The sequence below is a fragment of the Bombina bombina genome, chromosome 1 (genome assembly GCF_027579735.1).
Source record: "Bombina bombina isolate aBomBom1 chromosome 1, aBomBom1.pri, whole genome shotgun sequence".
In the NCBI taxonomy this organism is placed as follows: Eukaryota; Metazoa; Chordata; class Amphibia; order Anura; family Bombinatoridae; genus Bombina; species Bombina bombina.
Genome location: NC_069499.1, coordinates 1,511,119,933 through 1,511,135,442, shown reverse-complemented (window position 1 = coordinate 1,511,135,442; position 15,510 = coordinate 1,511,119,933). Strand labels below are relative to the sequence as shown.

At 37.4% G+C, this 15,510-nt stretch overlaps 1 long non-coding RNA gene and 3 other non-coding genes across 6 annotated transcripts in view; all 4 read left to right on the top strand.

The window, feature by feature from the left end:
• Positions 1 to 15,286, top strand: part of LOC128654270 (uncharacterized) — a 28,779-nt gene extending 13,493 nt beyond the window's left edge. For 2 of the 3 annotated variants that reach the window (XR_008401435.1, XR_008401434.1), the window contains 10 exons: positions 585 to 678; positions 1,402 to 1,436; positions 3,036 to 3,129; positions 3,431 to 3,465; positions 4,908 to 4,998; positions 8,450 to 8,538; positions 9,258 to 9,292; positions 11,126 to 11,238; positions 11,598 to 11,670; positions 15,108 to 15,286. This is a non-coding gene — a long non-coding RNA (uncharacterized LOC128654270). Of the gene's footprint in view, positions 1 to 584; positions 679 to 1,401; positions 1,437 to 3,035; positions 3,130 to 3,430; positions 3,466 to 4,907; positions 4,999 to 5,283; positions 5,319 to 8,449; positions 8,539 to 9,257; positions 9,293 to 11,125; positions 11,239 to 11,597; positions 11,671 to 15,107 lie in introns of all 3 variants that reach the window. The other variant, XR_008401436.1, reaches the window with a different exon arrangement.
• Positions 1,466 to 1,602, top strand: LOC128646428 (small nucleolar RNA SNORA50). The gene has a single exon (XR_008400349.1). It is a non-coding gene; the product is annotated as a small nucleolar RNA SNORA50 (small nucleolar RNA).
• On the top strand, positions 3,495 to 3,631 carry LOC128646427 (small nucleolar RNA SNORA50). Its single transcript, XR_008400348.1, has one exon. It is a non-coding gene; the product is annotated as a small nucleolar RNA SNORA50 (small nucleolar RNA).
• On the top strand, positions 9,323 to 9,459 carry LOC128646426 (small nucleolar RNA SNORA50). Its single transcript, XR_008400347.1, has one exon. It is a non-coding gene; the product is annotated as a small nucleolar RNA SNORA50 (small nucleolar RNA).
• Positions 15,287 to 15,510: the final 224 nt, after the last annotated feature.

Below are 15,510 nucleotides of genomic sequence, written 5' to 3'. Positions count from 1 at the left end.
ATATAAATAGATTTAGCACGTTTTGTTAATGGAAGTGAATCGGTAAGTTGGTGTTTTTATATTCTCTATCTGAATTATGAAACTTTACTTTAGTATCTCTTGAAACACGTGTGCTGCCTCTTCTGCTTCTGACGGCTAGTGCATTACTAGTCCAGAGTTGATTGAACGGTTTTCAAACCTTTTTGTAAAATTGAGACAACTACACTTTATTTATAACCAGTGGTGTCTTTAGGGGTCCTAAAATATATTACAAATATTCTGTTACATTTTAATATAGGGATCTAAAACTTGTCATTGATCTAATCTGGGAATTAGTCCTTTTACAAGGAACTCTGTAATTTATTCTTATTCTCTCCCCCCAATCCCCACCCCCTCCAAGAAAAGACACAAGCAGAAAAAATTGTCGTGGGGGGGGTTGTTTTTTTAAAAGCATATTAAAGTTTGGATTTGGGTATTTGTATCTTCACTTCAATATTTAAACCTATACAAATTTTTAAATATATCATTGTTCTCAGGCTATTTGCTTTGGATATATCCTATTGAAGCATGTATTTGACTTTAGATCTTAATGTTTTTCTTTGCAGTGCGAGGGGCATTTCTCTCCAGCATGTAGAGGGTTACCGTTATGTTCACCATATTTTACATACCTGTAAACGGTTGGCTAAAGCTGCATTGCAGGTAAGTGCAGATCTTTATACATCTGGTAATGAGAATACATTGCTAGTTGTGGACAGTCCTTTTATTTACCAGCTAAGTAATCTCTAGCGTTATTGCTTTTTGTTAATATTGAAACCTAACCAGATAACTGTAATTATGATGATCTTTTTGCGTCAGACTTCTGAGACTAATGAAGTGAAAATCAGATCTGATGCAGTTACTTGCTTAGAAATCAATTTACTTAAAGGGACATTCCAGCCAAAATTGGAATTCACACGGGTGCATTTCAGTTTTAAATAGAAGCATTTTTGTAATATACATGTATTCGCAAAATGCTTCTAATAAAAGCTATAGCTGTTTAAAATGCTGGTGCATACTTAAATACACCTTTGAAACACAGCACATGCTTAGAGCCTAAGGTGCTTGTACTGTACCATCTGGTAATGACTCAATTTAATTGCTGACATACTACAAGCCCCACTGGCTCTCTGAGCAGCTGCAGTATTTAAAATACTGGTGCACTGAGAATATCTAGCTATGCTTCACATGCAGAGAAAAATGTTAACACTAAGCGGTGAGAACTTTTACTAGAAGCATGTTTGCCAATACATGTATATTGCAAATATTTTCATTCATCTATGTGAAGTTAAATTTTGACTGGAATAACCCTAGATATTGTAGGTTAGGTGTACAGACGAGTTGCATGTTTTTTTTCCTGATCATATACTTCTGTTTGTGTTTTAGAGCCAAACTAGAATGCTCATCAGAAGAGACTAAAGGTTTGTATTGTATATTTCTAGTAAACTACAAGCACTGTCTTTGAACCTTTGAATTGCCCACGGTGGCTTCATTGACCAAGCAACAGTGCAATAGCAAATGTCTTGTTATATAACTGGTGCTTCTTGGCCCAATCCTAACATGCACTTTTAAAAACAAGCGACAATTGTTAACCCCTTAAGGACCAGCGACGTACCCTGTATGTCGTTGGCCTTTTTTTGGGACTTGATTGTTTTAAAGTGCGGTCTTGCCACCAGCATTGAGACTGCTCTATTCCACAAAGCCTGCTAGAGGGAGGGCATTAATAGCGTGTTCTTGCTAGACTTGTGCTATTATGTCCGGAAAAAACCCTTAACGACCAGTGACATACAGGGTACATTGTGGTCATTAAGGGGTTAATTTAATTTATTCCAGGGCTGGACAAACCAGGGAGCCGCTGGCTCCTAGAATTCTACCTTTCGCTCCTAAGTTTTTGTGGTGTTCTCCATATATCTATATACAAATGGCACTTTTTGGCTCCTAAATATCCTTATTGACACCTAATTTTTAAACAAATTTGTTTAGCACTGTTTTGTTCTCACCTTTACTATTGCTAAAGGGTAAGCACCTATTTCTTGCCTATACCTATGGTTTTTCACTGTATAGTCCCTCTGTGGGGTTAGACAACTATAGAGCAGCAATATACAGCTGATACAGAGGTGCCCACTGCTGGTGACTAGTGGTTAAAGGAAAAAAGTAGAATTGTATAATCACATGCTTAAAGGGACATGAAACCCAATTTTTTTTTCTTTCATGATTTAGGAGCATGTCATTTTAAACAACTTTCTAATTTGCTTCTATTTAAGTTGCTTCATTCTCTTGACATCACTTGCTGAAAAGCATATCTAGATATGCTCAGTAGCTGCTGATTGGTTGCTGCACATAAAGGCCTTGTGTGATTGGCTCACACATGTACATTGCTATTTCTTCAACAAATGATATCTAAAGAATTGAGCAAATTGGATAATAGAAGTAAATTGGAAAGTTGTTTAAAATTGCATGCCCTATCTGAATCATGAAAGTTTAATTTTGACTAGACTGTCCCTTTAATAGGAGTTGGGGCCTTGGAAAGTGCATATAAATAGATTTAGCACGTTTTGTTAATGGAAGTGAATCGGTATGTTGGTGTGTTTTTTATATTTTCTATCTGAATTATGAAACTTTACTTTAGTATCTCTTGAAACACGTGTGCTGCCTCTTCTGCTTCTGACGGCTAGTGCATTACTAGTCCAGAGTTGATTGAACGGTTTTCAAACCTTTTTGCCAAATTGAGACAACTACACTTTATAACCAGTTGTGTCTTTAGGGGTCCTAAAATATATTACAAATATTCTGTTACATTTTAATATAGGGATCTAAAACTTGTCATTGATCTAATCTGGGAATTAGTCCTTTTACAAGGAGCTTTGTGATTTTTAATTTTTTTCCTCCCCTCACCCCCCCCCCCCCCCCTTCCAAAAAAGACACAAGCAGAGAAAATTGACATGGGGGGAATTGTTGTTTTTAAAAGCATATTAAAGCTATTTGCTTTGCTTATATCATTAATCTGTTTTTATTTGCAGTGCGAGGGGCATTTCGCTCCATCATGTAGAGGGTTACCGTTATGTTCACCATATTTTACAGACCTGTAAACGGTTGGCTAAAGCTGCATTGCAGGTAAGTGCAGATCTTTATACATCTGGTAATGAGATAATACATTGTTAGTTGTGGACAGTCCAGTTATTTACCAGCTAAGTAATCTCTAGCGTTATTGCTTTTTGTTAATATTGAAACCTAACCAGATAACTGTAATTATGATGATCTTTTTGCGTCAGACTTCTGAGACTAATGAAGTGAAAATCAGATCTGATACAGTTACTTGCTTAGAAATCAGTTTCCATAATGTAGATATTGTGGGTTAGGTGTACAGACGAGTTGCATGTTTTTTCCTGATCATATACTTCTGTTTGTGTTTTAGAGCCAAACTAGAATGCTCATCAGAAGAGACTATAGGTTTGTATTGTATATTTCTAGTAAACTACAAGCACTGTCTTTGAACCTTTGAATTGCCCACAGTGGCTTCATTGACCAAGCAACAGTGCAATAGCAAATGTCTTGTTATATAACTGGTGCTTCCTGGCCCAATTCTAAGATGCACTTTTAAAAACAAGCAACAATACTGTTGTAAAATTCTGTTTTTAACTTAACTACTGCTAAAGGGTTAGCACCTATTTCTTGCCTATACCTTATGTTTTACTGTGTATAGTCCCTCTGTGGGGTTAGTCAACTATAGATCGTCAATATACAGCTGATACAGAGGTGCCCTCTGCTGGTGACTAGAGGTTAAAGGACAGTTAAAAGAAAGTAGAATTGTAAAATCACCAGATGCACAATAGAGAATGCAATAGCACTTAGTCTGAATTTTAAATTGGACTTTATTTTTTTTTCTTCAAATTGGTTACATTTTTACCCCTGTATCATGTGACGGCCATCAGCCAATCACAAAATGCATATATGTATTTACTGTGCACTCTTGCACATGCTTAGTAGGAGCTGGTGCCTTGGAAATTGCATATAAATACATTTAGCACATTTTGTTAATGAAAGTAAATTGGAAATCTTGTTTTTTTTCTATCTGAATTATGAAACTTTACTTTTGTATCCCTTGAAACACACGTGCTGCCTTATCTGCTTCTGATGGCTAGTGCATTACTAGTCAACAGTTTATTTAAAGGGACAGTCAACACCAGAAATTTTGTTTAAAATTAAAAATACCTTTTATTATCCATTCCCCAGTTTTGCATAACCAACAGTTATAATACTCTGTATTTACCTTGTATCTAAACCTCGGCAGACTGCCCCCTGATTTCAGTTCTTTTGAAAGACCCACATTTTAGCTAATCAGTGCTCACTCCTTGGTAAATTCACATGCATGAGCTCAATGTTATCTATATGAAATGCATGAACTAACGCCCTCAAGTGGTGAAAAACCATTCAAATTAGAGGCAGCCTTCAAGGTCTAAGAAATAAGCATATTAAACTCCTAGGTTTAGCTTTAAACTAAGAATACCAAGAGAACAAAGCAAAATTGGTGATGCAACGAAATTGGAAAGTTGTTTAAAATTACATGCCCTATTTGAATCATGAAAGTTATTTTTGGACTTGAGTGTCCCTTTAACTGTTTTCAAACCTTTTTTGTCAAATTGAGACCACTATACTTTATTTCTAATCAGTGGTGTCTTTAGTAATCATAAAATATTACAAATATTCTGTTACATTTTATTTGGATATAAAACCGGTCATTTGATCTAATCAGGGAATTGGTCCTTAACAAGGAGCTGAGGGTTTTTTGTTTTTTGTTCTCCTCCTCCTCCTCCGTTTAAATATTTATTTGCTTTGAATATATCATATCGAACATGTATTTGCCTTTTAATCTTTTTAATGTTTATTTGCAGTGTGACGGGCATTTCTTTCCAACATGTAGAGGGTTACTGTTGAGTTGATATTTTACATACCTGTAAACGGTTGGATAAAGCTGCATTGCAGGTAAGTGCAGATGTTTATACATCTGGTAATGTAAGATGTTGTGGACAGTCCAGTTATTTACCAGCGAAGTAATCTCTAGCGTTATTGCTTTTTGTTAATATTGAAACCTAACCAGATAACTGCAATTATGATGATCTTTTTGCGTCAGACTTCTGAGACTAATGAAGTGAACATCAGATCTGATGCAGTTACTTGCATAGAAATCCGTTTCCATAATGTAGAAATTGTGGCTTAGGTGTACAGACGTGTTGCATGTTTTTCCTGATCATATACTTCGTGTTTTAGAGCCAAACTGGTATGCTCATCAGAAGAGACTAAAGGTTTGTATTGTATATTTCTAGTAAAAGCTTTAAAAACTACAAGCACTGTCTTTGAACCTTTTTTGAATTGCCCACAGTGACTTTATTGACCAATCAACAGTGCAATAGCAATGTTTTAATTCTATTCTCACCACCTTAACTACTGCTAAAGCTTTAGCACCTATATACGGGCTGGGCGATATGGGGGGGTTGCGTTTTGGTTTGTTTAATTTTTTTATATATATATAGTGATTTTAATCGCGATTTTCTTATAAAATACTATAACATCTTAATTTTGCACAGTGATACTATAGCATGAGTGGCCCATCTGAATTTAGCACCAACATTACACCAGCTTTTTCTTTACAGGCAGTGCATTGGGATGGATCCTGATACTTTCTGTTCTGTCACTACAGTTCCTGTGAGCTTCACATCTGAGGGAAAATATTAACTTGTTCTAATGTTTAAAATGCACTGAGGTCCCTGGGAGGCAGCTTAGAAAATACTATATCAAATTAAAACACAGTGCATAATAAAGGGCTACTTTATTAGCGTTTTAGCCTCTCAGCTGCCTCCCAGGGACCTTAGTGCATTTTAAACTTTAGAACAAGTTAATATTTTCCCTCAGACGTGGGGCTCACAGCAACTGTAGTGACAGAACAGGAAGTATCATGATCCCACAGCACCGCCTGTAATGAAAAAGCGAGTGTCGGTGCTATATTCCGGTGGGACACTCATGCTACAGTTACACCAGTCCACCAATCACCTTCTAGAGACACCACCTTCCCAGTCTATGTCCTGCCTCTCCTCCCCGGGACCATCCCAGGAATGCTGACTGCTCAGGGAGTGACACGTCACGCATGCGCTCAGGATCTTCTATTCAGTCGCCGCTAAGCCTGTTCACATGGGGCGAGTGATGTCGCTTCTGGGTGGGGCTAAAAATCGCGTATTCTCGCGGTTTTTAAACAGCAGTGATTAAAAGCGGTTTAAAACCGCAAACGCGATTAATCGTGCAGCCCTAGCCTATAACTGTTTAACTGTGTATAGTCCCTCTGTGGGGTTAGTCAACTATAGAGCAGCAATTTACTGCTTATCCAGTGTTAAACACTGCTGGTGACTTGTGGTTAAAGGACAGATAAAGTAGAATTGTATAATCTGCAAATGCACAATACATAGAGAATGCAATAGCACTTAGTCTAAATTTTAAATAGAACTTTTTTTTTTTCCTGGCAATTTAGATACATTTTTACCCCTGTATCATGTTAGCCATCAGCCAATCACAAAATGCATATACGTATTTACTGTGCACTCTTGCACATGCTTAGTAGGAGCTGGTGCCTTTTGAAAGTGCATATAGATTTAGCATGCTTTAATGGAAGTGAATTGGAAAGTTGTGGGGGTTTTTTGGTTTTGTTTCTATCTGACTTATGAAACTTTACTTTAGATACCTTGAAACACACATGCTGCTTCTGACGGCTAGTGCATTACTAGTCCAGAGTTGATTTTAACTGTTCAACCTTTTGTGTCAAATTTGTCAGACACAAGCAGAGAAAATTAACTTGGATGGGATTTTTTTTTTTTTAGCATATTAAAGTTGGGGATTTGTACCTGTACTTCAATAATTAAACCTATTCAATTTCTTTCTAATGACACGGTGAGTCCACGGGTCATCTAATTACTATTGGGAATATCACTCCTGCCCAGCAGGAGGCGGCAAAGAGCACCACAGCAAAGCGGTTAAATATCACCTCTCTTCCCTCCAACCCCAGTCATTCTCTTTGCCTATGTTAGAGCAAGGAAGTGGTAAAGTTAGGTGTTAGAAAGAAGATTCTTCAAGCAAGATTTATTTTTCAGCAGTGCAAGATTATTCTGCTTTGTCCTAGGGTGTAGCGGTCAAATATCTGCCTTGTCTATTTTGTTACATGAACGTCTGGCGTATGTACCAGACGTGCAATTGTTCTGTCAGGCCTGTGTTTAACCCGGTTACTCCTCCCTGGAGTCTTAATCTAGTTCTTCTTCAACAGGCTCCGTTTGAGCCTATGCATTCTTTAGATATTAAGTTATTGGAAGGTTTTGTTTCTGGTTGCTATTTCATCTGCTCGTAGAGTTTCAGAGCTCTCGGCATTACAGTATGAGTCTCCATACCTTATTTTTCATTTGGATAAGGTAGTTTTGCGTACTAAGTTAGGGTTTCTCCCTAAAGTGGTTTCAGATCGGAAAACATTAATTAGATGTTCCTTCCTTGTGTCCTAACCCTCCTTCTCAGAAGGAACGTCTGCTGCACAATCTGTATGTGGTGCGTGCATTGAAATTCTATTTACAGGCAACTAAGGATTTTGGTCAGTCTTCTGCTCTGTAGTTTTCTCTGGAAAACGTAAGGGGCAGAAAGCTAGGGCTACTTCTCTTTGTGGCTGAAGAGTATTAGCTTGACTTATGAAACTGCTGGGCAGCAGCCTCCTGAGAGTTACGGCTCATTCTATGAGGGCTGTTTCCTCTTCCTGGGCGTTCAAAAATGAAGCTTCTGTGGAACAGATTTGCAAGGCTGCAACTTGGTCCTTTCCACACTTTCTAAATTCTATAAATTTGATACTTTTGCCTCGGCTGAGGCTTCTTTTGGGAGAGAGGTTCTTCAAGCAGTGGTGCCTTCAGTTTAGGTTCCCTGTCTTGTCCCTCTCTTATCTGTGTCCTCTAGCTTGGGTATTGATTCCCAATAGTAATTAGATGATCCGTGGACTTACCATGTCATTAGACAGAAAACCAAATTTATGCTTACCTGATGATAAATTTCTTTGACAGTGAGTCCACGGCCCGCCCTGTTTTCTTAAGGACAGGGTTTTTTTGTTATAAACTTCAGACACCTCTTCACCTTTTTGCTTCCTTTCTCTCCTTTGCTTTGGTCGAATGACTGGAGTTGGAGGGAAGGGAGGTGATATTTAACACCTTTGCTGTGGTGCTCTTTGCTGCCTCCTGCTGGGCAGGAGTGATATTCCCAATAGTAATTAGATGATCCGTGGACTCACCGTGTCCATGAAATTTATCAGGCAAGCATAAATTTTTGTTTTTTTAATTATCTTCATATTCTCAGGAGTTTTGCTTTGAATATATAATATTGAGCATGTATTTACATTTTTAATACATGTTTTTCTTTGCAGTGTGATGGGCAATTCTCTCCAGCATGTAGAGGGTTACTGTTCACCATATTTTACATACCTGTAAACGGTTGGATAAAGCTGCATTGCAGGTAAGTGCAGATGTTTATACATCTGGTAATGTGAGATAATACATTGCTAGTTGTGGACAGTCCTTTTATTTACCAGCTAAGTAATCGCTAGCATTATTGCTTTTTGTTAATATTGAAACCTAACCAGATAACTGTAATTATGATGATCTTTTTGCGTCAGACTTCTGAGACTAATGAAGTGAAAATCAGATCTGATGCAGTTACTTGTTTAGAAATCAGTTTACTTAAAGGGACATTCCAACCAAAATTGGAATTCACACGGGTGCATTTCAGTTTTAAATAGAAGCATTTTTGTAATATACGTGTATTAGCAAAATGCTTCGAAGATATAGCTGTTTCAAATGTATGTGTGCACCAGCATCTTAAACACAGCACTTGCTTAGAGAGCCTTAGGTGCTTGTACTGTATCATCTGGTAATGACTCAATTTAATTGCTGACATGATGCAATCCCCACTGGTGCTCTGAGCAGCTGCAGTATTTAAAATACTGGTGCACTGAGAATATCTATGTTTCACATGCAGAGAAAAATGTTAACACTAAAGCAGTGAGAACTTTTACTAGAAGCATGTTTGCCAATATACGTATATTGCAAATATTTTCATTATTCATCTATGTGAAGTTAAATTTTGACTGGAATAACCCTAGATATTGTGGGTTAGGTGTACAGACGAGTTGCATGGGTTATTTTCCTGATCATATACTTCTGTTTGTGTTTTAGAGCCAAACTAGAATGCTCATCAGAAGAGACTAAAGGTTTGTATTGTATATTTTAGTAAACCCTACAAGCACTGTCTTTGAACCTTTGAATTGCCCACGGTGGCTTCATTGACCAAGCAACAGTGCAATAGCAAATGTCTTGTTATATAACTGGTGCTTCTTGGCCCAATCCTAAGATGCACTTTTAAAAACAAGCGACAATACTGTTATTTTAATCTATTCAAGGGCTTGAGAAACCCAGGGAGCCACTGGTTCCTAGAATTCTACCCTTCGCTCCTAAGTTTTTGTGGTGTTCTCCATATATCTATATACAAATGGCACTTTTTGGCTCCTAAATATCCTTATTGACACCTAATTTTAAGCAAATTTGTTTAGCACCCTTCTATTCTCACATCAAAGGGACATAGTACTCAGATGCTGAATCACTTGAAACTGATCCAACATAACTGTAAAATGCTGACAGGAAAATATCACCTGAGCATCTCTATGTAAAAAAGGAAGATATTTTACCTCACAATCTCCTCAGCTCAGCAGAGTAAGTTCTGTGTAAAGTTATAACTCAGCTGCTGCCCAACTGCAGGTAAGAGAAAATGAACTGCAGCCAATCGGCATCAACAGTGCTGAGGTCATCAACTTTTTTTTTTTTTTTTACTGTGATCTCATGAGATTTGACTTAACGCTCATGAGATTTCATAGTAAACTTCCTTAAACTGAATAGGGATATAACGAGTGCACGAGGTTTAATCCTTGGCTTTCCTGAGACAGACATACTGATTTGCTGCTTAGAAGTCCTTTACTATGGGATGTGGCTGCTGAGAACCTTGAGGTAAAATATCTATATTTTACATAGAGATGTTCAGGTGATATTTTCTAGTCGGCTTTTTACAGCTATGCTGCAGTAGTTAAAGGGCCATGATACCCAAAGGGTTAGCACCTATTTCTTGCCTATACCTATGTTTAACTGTGTATAGTCCCTCTGTGGGGTAAGTGAACTATAGAGCGGCAATATACAGCTGAGAGGTGCCCACTGCTGGTGACTATACAATTCTACTTAATTTAATTGTCTTTTAACCACTAATCGCCAAATGCACAATAAAAAATGCAATAGTTCATAGACTTTTTTTTTTTTTTTTTTTTTCTACTAACTTAAAATTCAGTTACATTTTTACCCCTGTATCATGTGACGGCCATCAACAAAATGCATATACGTATTTACTGTGCAGTCTTGCACATGTTTAGGCTCTGGTGCCTAGGGAAGTGCATATAAAAAGATTTCACATTTTAATAGAAGTGAATTAGAAATTATTTTTTAATTTCATTTTCTATCTTAATTATGAAAGTTTTATTAGTATTTTTTGTTTGTCAAAGGCCAGACCCTAATGCTCTTGGATGGGAATCAGGATGTTGAAACAAATTAATAAAATGTCAATCCTCCTAGTGCTTCAGTCCAGTGAGTTTCTGTCCTCTATTGGTTATGACCCAGGTGACTGCAGCTCAATTCTTAAATTTTAGAAAAGGCTCCATCTCAATATCCAACATTAACATTGTCCATACTGCATGGTTCCTTTACCTGGCAAGTAATCCCATGCTCTCCGTGCCTTAAGTCTTTATGGCTTTTTATCTCAGTATAAGTTTAATAAGTGCACAGCACCTATGCTCACTTCATTTAAAAGATATTGCATTCAAGCCCCGTTATACAGACCATAAGTTGAAGGAAAGAGGCAAATTTTGCACTTTCAGAGTGGGTTGATGGAGGTCCTATACACGTGACACATTTCACAAACCTAATTTTAAGTGTAAATACATATTTTATTTATTTTTAGTCTGTTAATGTGGTTTGGCATTCATTACATTTATTTATTTTTGCAGTGTAATGCATATATTTCCATCATTTAAGGATATCTGCAGTAATTGGTCGGCATGGTCACCAGATTTTACAAGCTTATGCAAGATACAATAAAACTGCATTGGCAAAGTATCAGGTAACTCACTATTATAAAATAGCCGGTGTGAATGTCGTTACCTCTTTAGCCTTCCAAGATATCGCTGGGGTTGTGAGAACTGATGTTAGTGTTACTGTGAGATAATCATTACTAGCAGTGAGCAGACAATTGTCATTTCTTGACTGCAGCAGCCATATAGTATGTAAATATAGAAACCTATACAAAACTGCAATTATGATAAAAAAATTTTGTTTATTGATCGTATACAATTTTGAATGAAGTTAAAAACAAATCTGGTGCAGTTACTTAGATGGAAATCAGTTTACATAATTTGTGTGTATTGTGGATTTGGTGTAGCGATCATGTTTTTCTGATCATATTCTTTGTTTGCTTTTCAGATCAAAAAACTGCATTGAGGGAGTACAGAATTCTTTATGAATAACCAAAGCACTTTTATCCATTGAATGTTGGGTAAGCGAGGAATTGGTGGTCTATTTACCAGCAAATTGTAATCTCTTGCATGCAGCAGCCTATATCTTTTTGTTGTGCTGATGTAGAACCATATCCAAATAACTGCAAGCATGATGATTATTTTTGCGTCAGACTTCTGAGACTAATGAAGTAACAAAGAAATCTGATGCAGTTACTTGAGGTGAACAGATGTGGTGGTTTTTTAGCTTGTTCCCATTTCTCTCTCCCAGAGCTGAAGAATATTTTATCTGGGCCATGATAGGTTTGTATTCTATATCTTCATCTTCAATTAAAACTGTAAGCACCGTCTTGAACCATTGGATTGCCCTTATGTGGCTTCATTGGCCAAGCAACAGTGCAATAGCAAATGTCTTGTTATATACAGTTGTGCTCATAAGTTTACATACCCTGGCAGAATTTATAATTTCTTGGCTATTTTTCAGAGAATATGAATAACACACTTTTTTTTACTCATGGTTAGTGTTTGGCTGAAGCCATTTATTATCAATCAACTGTGTTTACTCTTTTTAAATCATAACTACCCAAATGACCCTGATCAAAAGTTTACATACCCTGGTGATTTTGGCCTGATAACATGCACACAAGTTGACACAAAGGGGTTTGAATGGCTATTACAAGCAAACTGATCACAGGTGAGGATGGTTACCTTTAATTAAATTAGTGTGTATAAAAGATCAATGAGTTTCTGGACTCCTGACAGACCCTTGCATCTTCCATCCAGTGCTGCACTGACGTTTCTGTATTCTGAGTCATGGGGAAAGCAAAAGAATTGTCAAAGGATCTCCGGGAAAAGGTAGTTAAAGTGTATAAAACAGGAAAGGGATATAAAGATATCTAAGGAATTGAGAATGCCAGTCGGTGTTCAAACTCTGATCAAGAAGTGGAAAATGAGGGGTTCTGTTGACACCAAACCACGGTCAGGGGAAGACCAACTAAAATTTCAGCCACAGCTGCCAGGACAATTGTTTGAGATGCAAAGAAAAACCCACAAATAACTTCAGGGAAAATACAGGACTCTCTGAAAACATGTGGTGTGGCTGTTTCAAGATGCACAATAAGGAGGCACTTAAAGGGACAGTCTAGGCCAAAATAAACTTTCATGATTCAGATAGAGCATGTCATTTTAAACAATTTTCCAATTTACTTTTATCACCAATATTGCTTTGTTCTCTTGGTATTCTTAGTTGAAAGCTTAACCTAGGAGGTTCATATGCTAATTTCTTAGACCTTGAAGCCCACCTCTTTCAGATTGCATTTTAACAGTTTTTCACCACTGGAGGGTGTTAGTTCACGTATTTCATATAGATAACACTGTGCTCGTGCACGAGAAGTTATCTTGGAGCAGGCACTGATTGGCTAGACTGCAAGTCTGTCAAAAGAGCTGAAAAAAGGGGCAGTTTGCAGAGGCTTAAATACAAGATAATCAGAGCTTAAAAGTATATTATTATAACTTAGTTATGCAAAACTGGTGTAAACTGTCCCTTTAAAGATAGATGGGCTGCATGGTCGAGTCACCAGAAGAAAGCCATTACTACTCAAATGCCACAAAGTATCCTGCTTACAATACGCCAAACAGCACAGACACAAGCCTCAAACCTTCTGGCACAGTCATTTGGAGTGATGAGACCAAAATTGAGCTTTTTGGCCACAACCATAATATACGCTATATTTGGAGAGGAGTCAACAAGGCCTATGATGAAAGGTACACCATTCCTACTGTGAAACAGAGGTGGATCGCTGTTTTGGGGATGTGTGAGCTACAAAGGCATAGGAAATTTGGTCAGAATTGATGGCAAGATGAATGCAGTATGTTTTCAAAAAATACTGGAGGAAAATTTGCATTCATCATCCCGGAAGCTGCGCATGGGACGTACTTGATCATTCCAACATGACAATGATCCTAAACACAAGGTTGACCTGTCATTGGCTACAGCAGAATAAAGTGAATGTTCTGGAGTGGCCATCTCAGTCTCCTGACCTCAATATCATCATTGAGCCACTCTGGGGAGATCTCAAACGTGCAGTTCGTGCGAGACAGCCCAAGAATTTACAGGAACTGGAGGCTTTTTGCCAGGAAGAATAGGCAGCTTTTCCATTTGAGAAGATAGAGCCTCATCCACAAATATCACAGAAGACTTCAAGCTGTCCTTGATAAAGAGTTCAATACACAGTATTTAGAACTCTTAGGTATGTAAACTTTTGATCAGGGTCATTTGGGTAGTTTGTTATCTTATAAAAAGAGTAAACCGTTGATAATAAATGGCTTCAGCCAAACGCTAACAATGAGTGAAAGTTTTTGTGTTATCATTCATATTCTCTGAAAAATGGCCAAGAAATCATAAATTCTGGCAGGGTATGCTGAAAGCATTTTTACAAAAAATAAATGCCATAACAATTCAGGGGAAATTTGAGGAAGCATTTTTTATAGAAAGTGTGGTTGATTCATGGCATAAACTTCCATTTGAGGTGGTAAACACAGACTGTAAAGGAATTCAAAAATTCTTGGCACATGCATAAGGCTATCCTAATGAAAAAGTAATATGGGTAGACTTGATGGGCCTTTTTTGGTTCTTATCTGTGTCAAATTTTATGTTTCTATGAAAACTTATGAGCACAACTGTAACTGGTTCTTGGACCAATCCTAATATGGGCTTTTAAAAGCAAGTAACAATTACTTGTGAAGAAAGACATCATGAACTTGTTGGCTTGTGCATATTTGCCTTTTTATGAAAGCTAGAGGTTGACTAGTAGGATGCAAGGCATGTAAAGTGTTTAACTGAAATTTTAAACGGAAGTTCAAAAGTATGAATGCTATTGCAGTATTTACCTTCTTTTTAAGTGCTGCTAAAGATAAACACCTGGTAATGTTCATGTGCTGCTGTATGATTGCGTTTAGACAGGGACTTGAGCATACGGTTTCATTATCTGGAGTAATAATCCACTGCACTTGGGGGTGTGATTGTTTAGCTTGTTAGTAAGGATTTAACACAAGTAGAGAAGGAACATGCCCCCTTCATGCCATGGGGCAAGTGCTTAGATTGGAACAGAGTTTGATTTAAACAGTTGCTTTAAAAATGAAATCACGCAATCGTTAATGCAATCACATGATTTCAATGCTGGGATCGTATCATGGACTGCCACAATGCTAATGACGCCCCCAGTCCTTCCTGTACTAACAACTTGAAAAGGTTAAAAATGTGCTGTCTTGAATGCCTTTATCTTAGACGTTAACACATTCTACAAAAACCTTATTCTGTTTAGTACTTTACTCCTCAAGATTGTAATCTGACGTATATTATTTTAGCGTTCAACAATATCGGCAAAACAAAATGGTACACAGTTAAACAAAAATAAAAAATGTATCATTCAAATAAACTGAAATGTAATTGAATTTCTCTCTCCTCTCTCTCCCATAGGACATAGGACCCTAGACACACAATGTTATACAATTCCTGTCACTCCTCTCCATGAAGTTGTTGTTCTTTGCCTGGTTCTGTGAAGTCTACGCATTCAGCTCCCACTTTGTCACAAATTGATTTGGGACAATCTCCTAAAGTTTTTCACTGTTATTATATTAAATGCTTCATTACTTTTTTGTTTTTGTTGTTTTTTTCTCTCACACAATTAAAACTATTACAAAGAGGTTTTTTTGTGGGGGGTTTTCCCCAACTACCCAAATAGATGGGAGCAAGTGCTGGACACTTTAGTCGGCCAATTTCTGGGTTTGCCTGCAAAATGTCTGCAGCAAGGAACTTTCCTATACCAGGTGGATTATATCTGGATTTTCAAGGTTCTATTGGGATTAGAATGTTTCTGTGT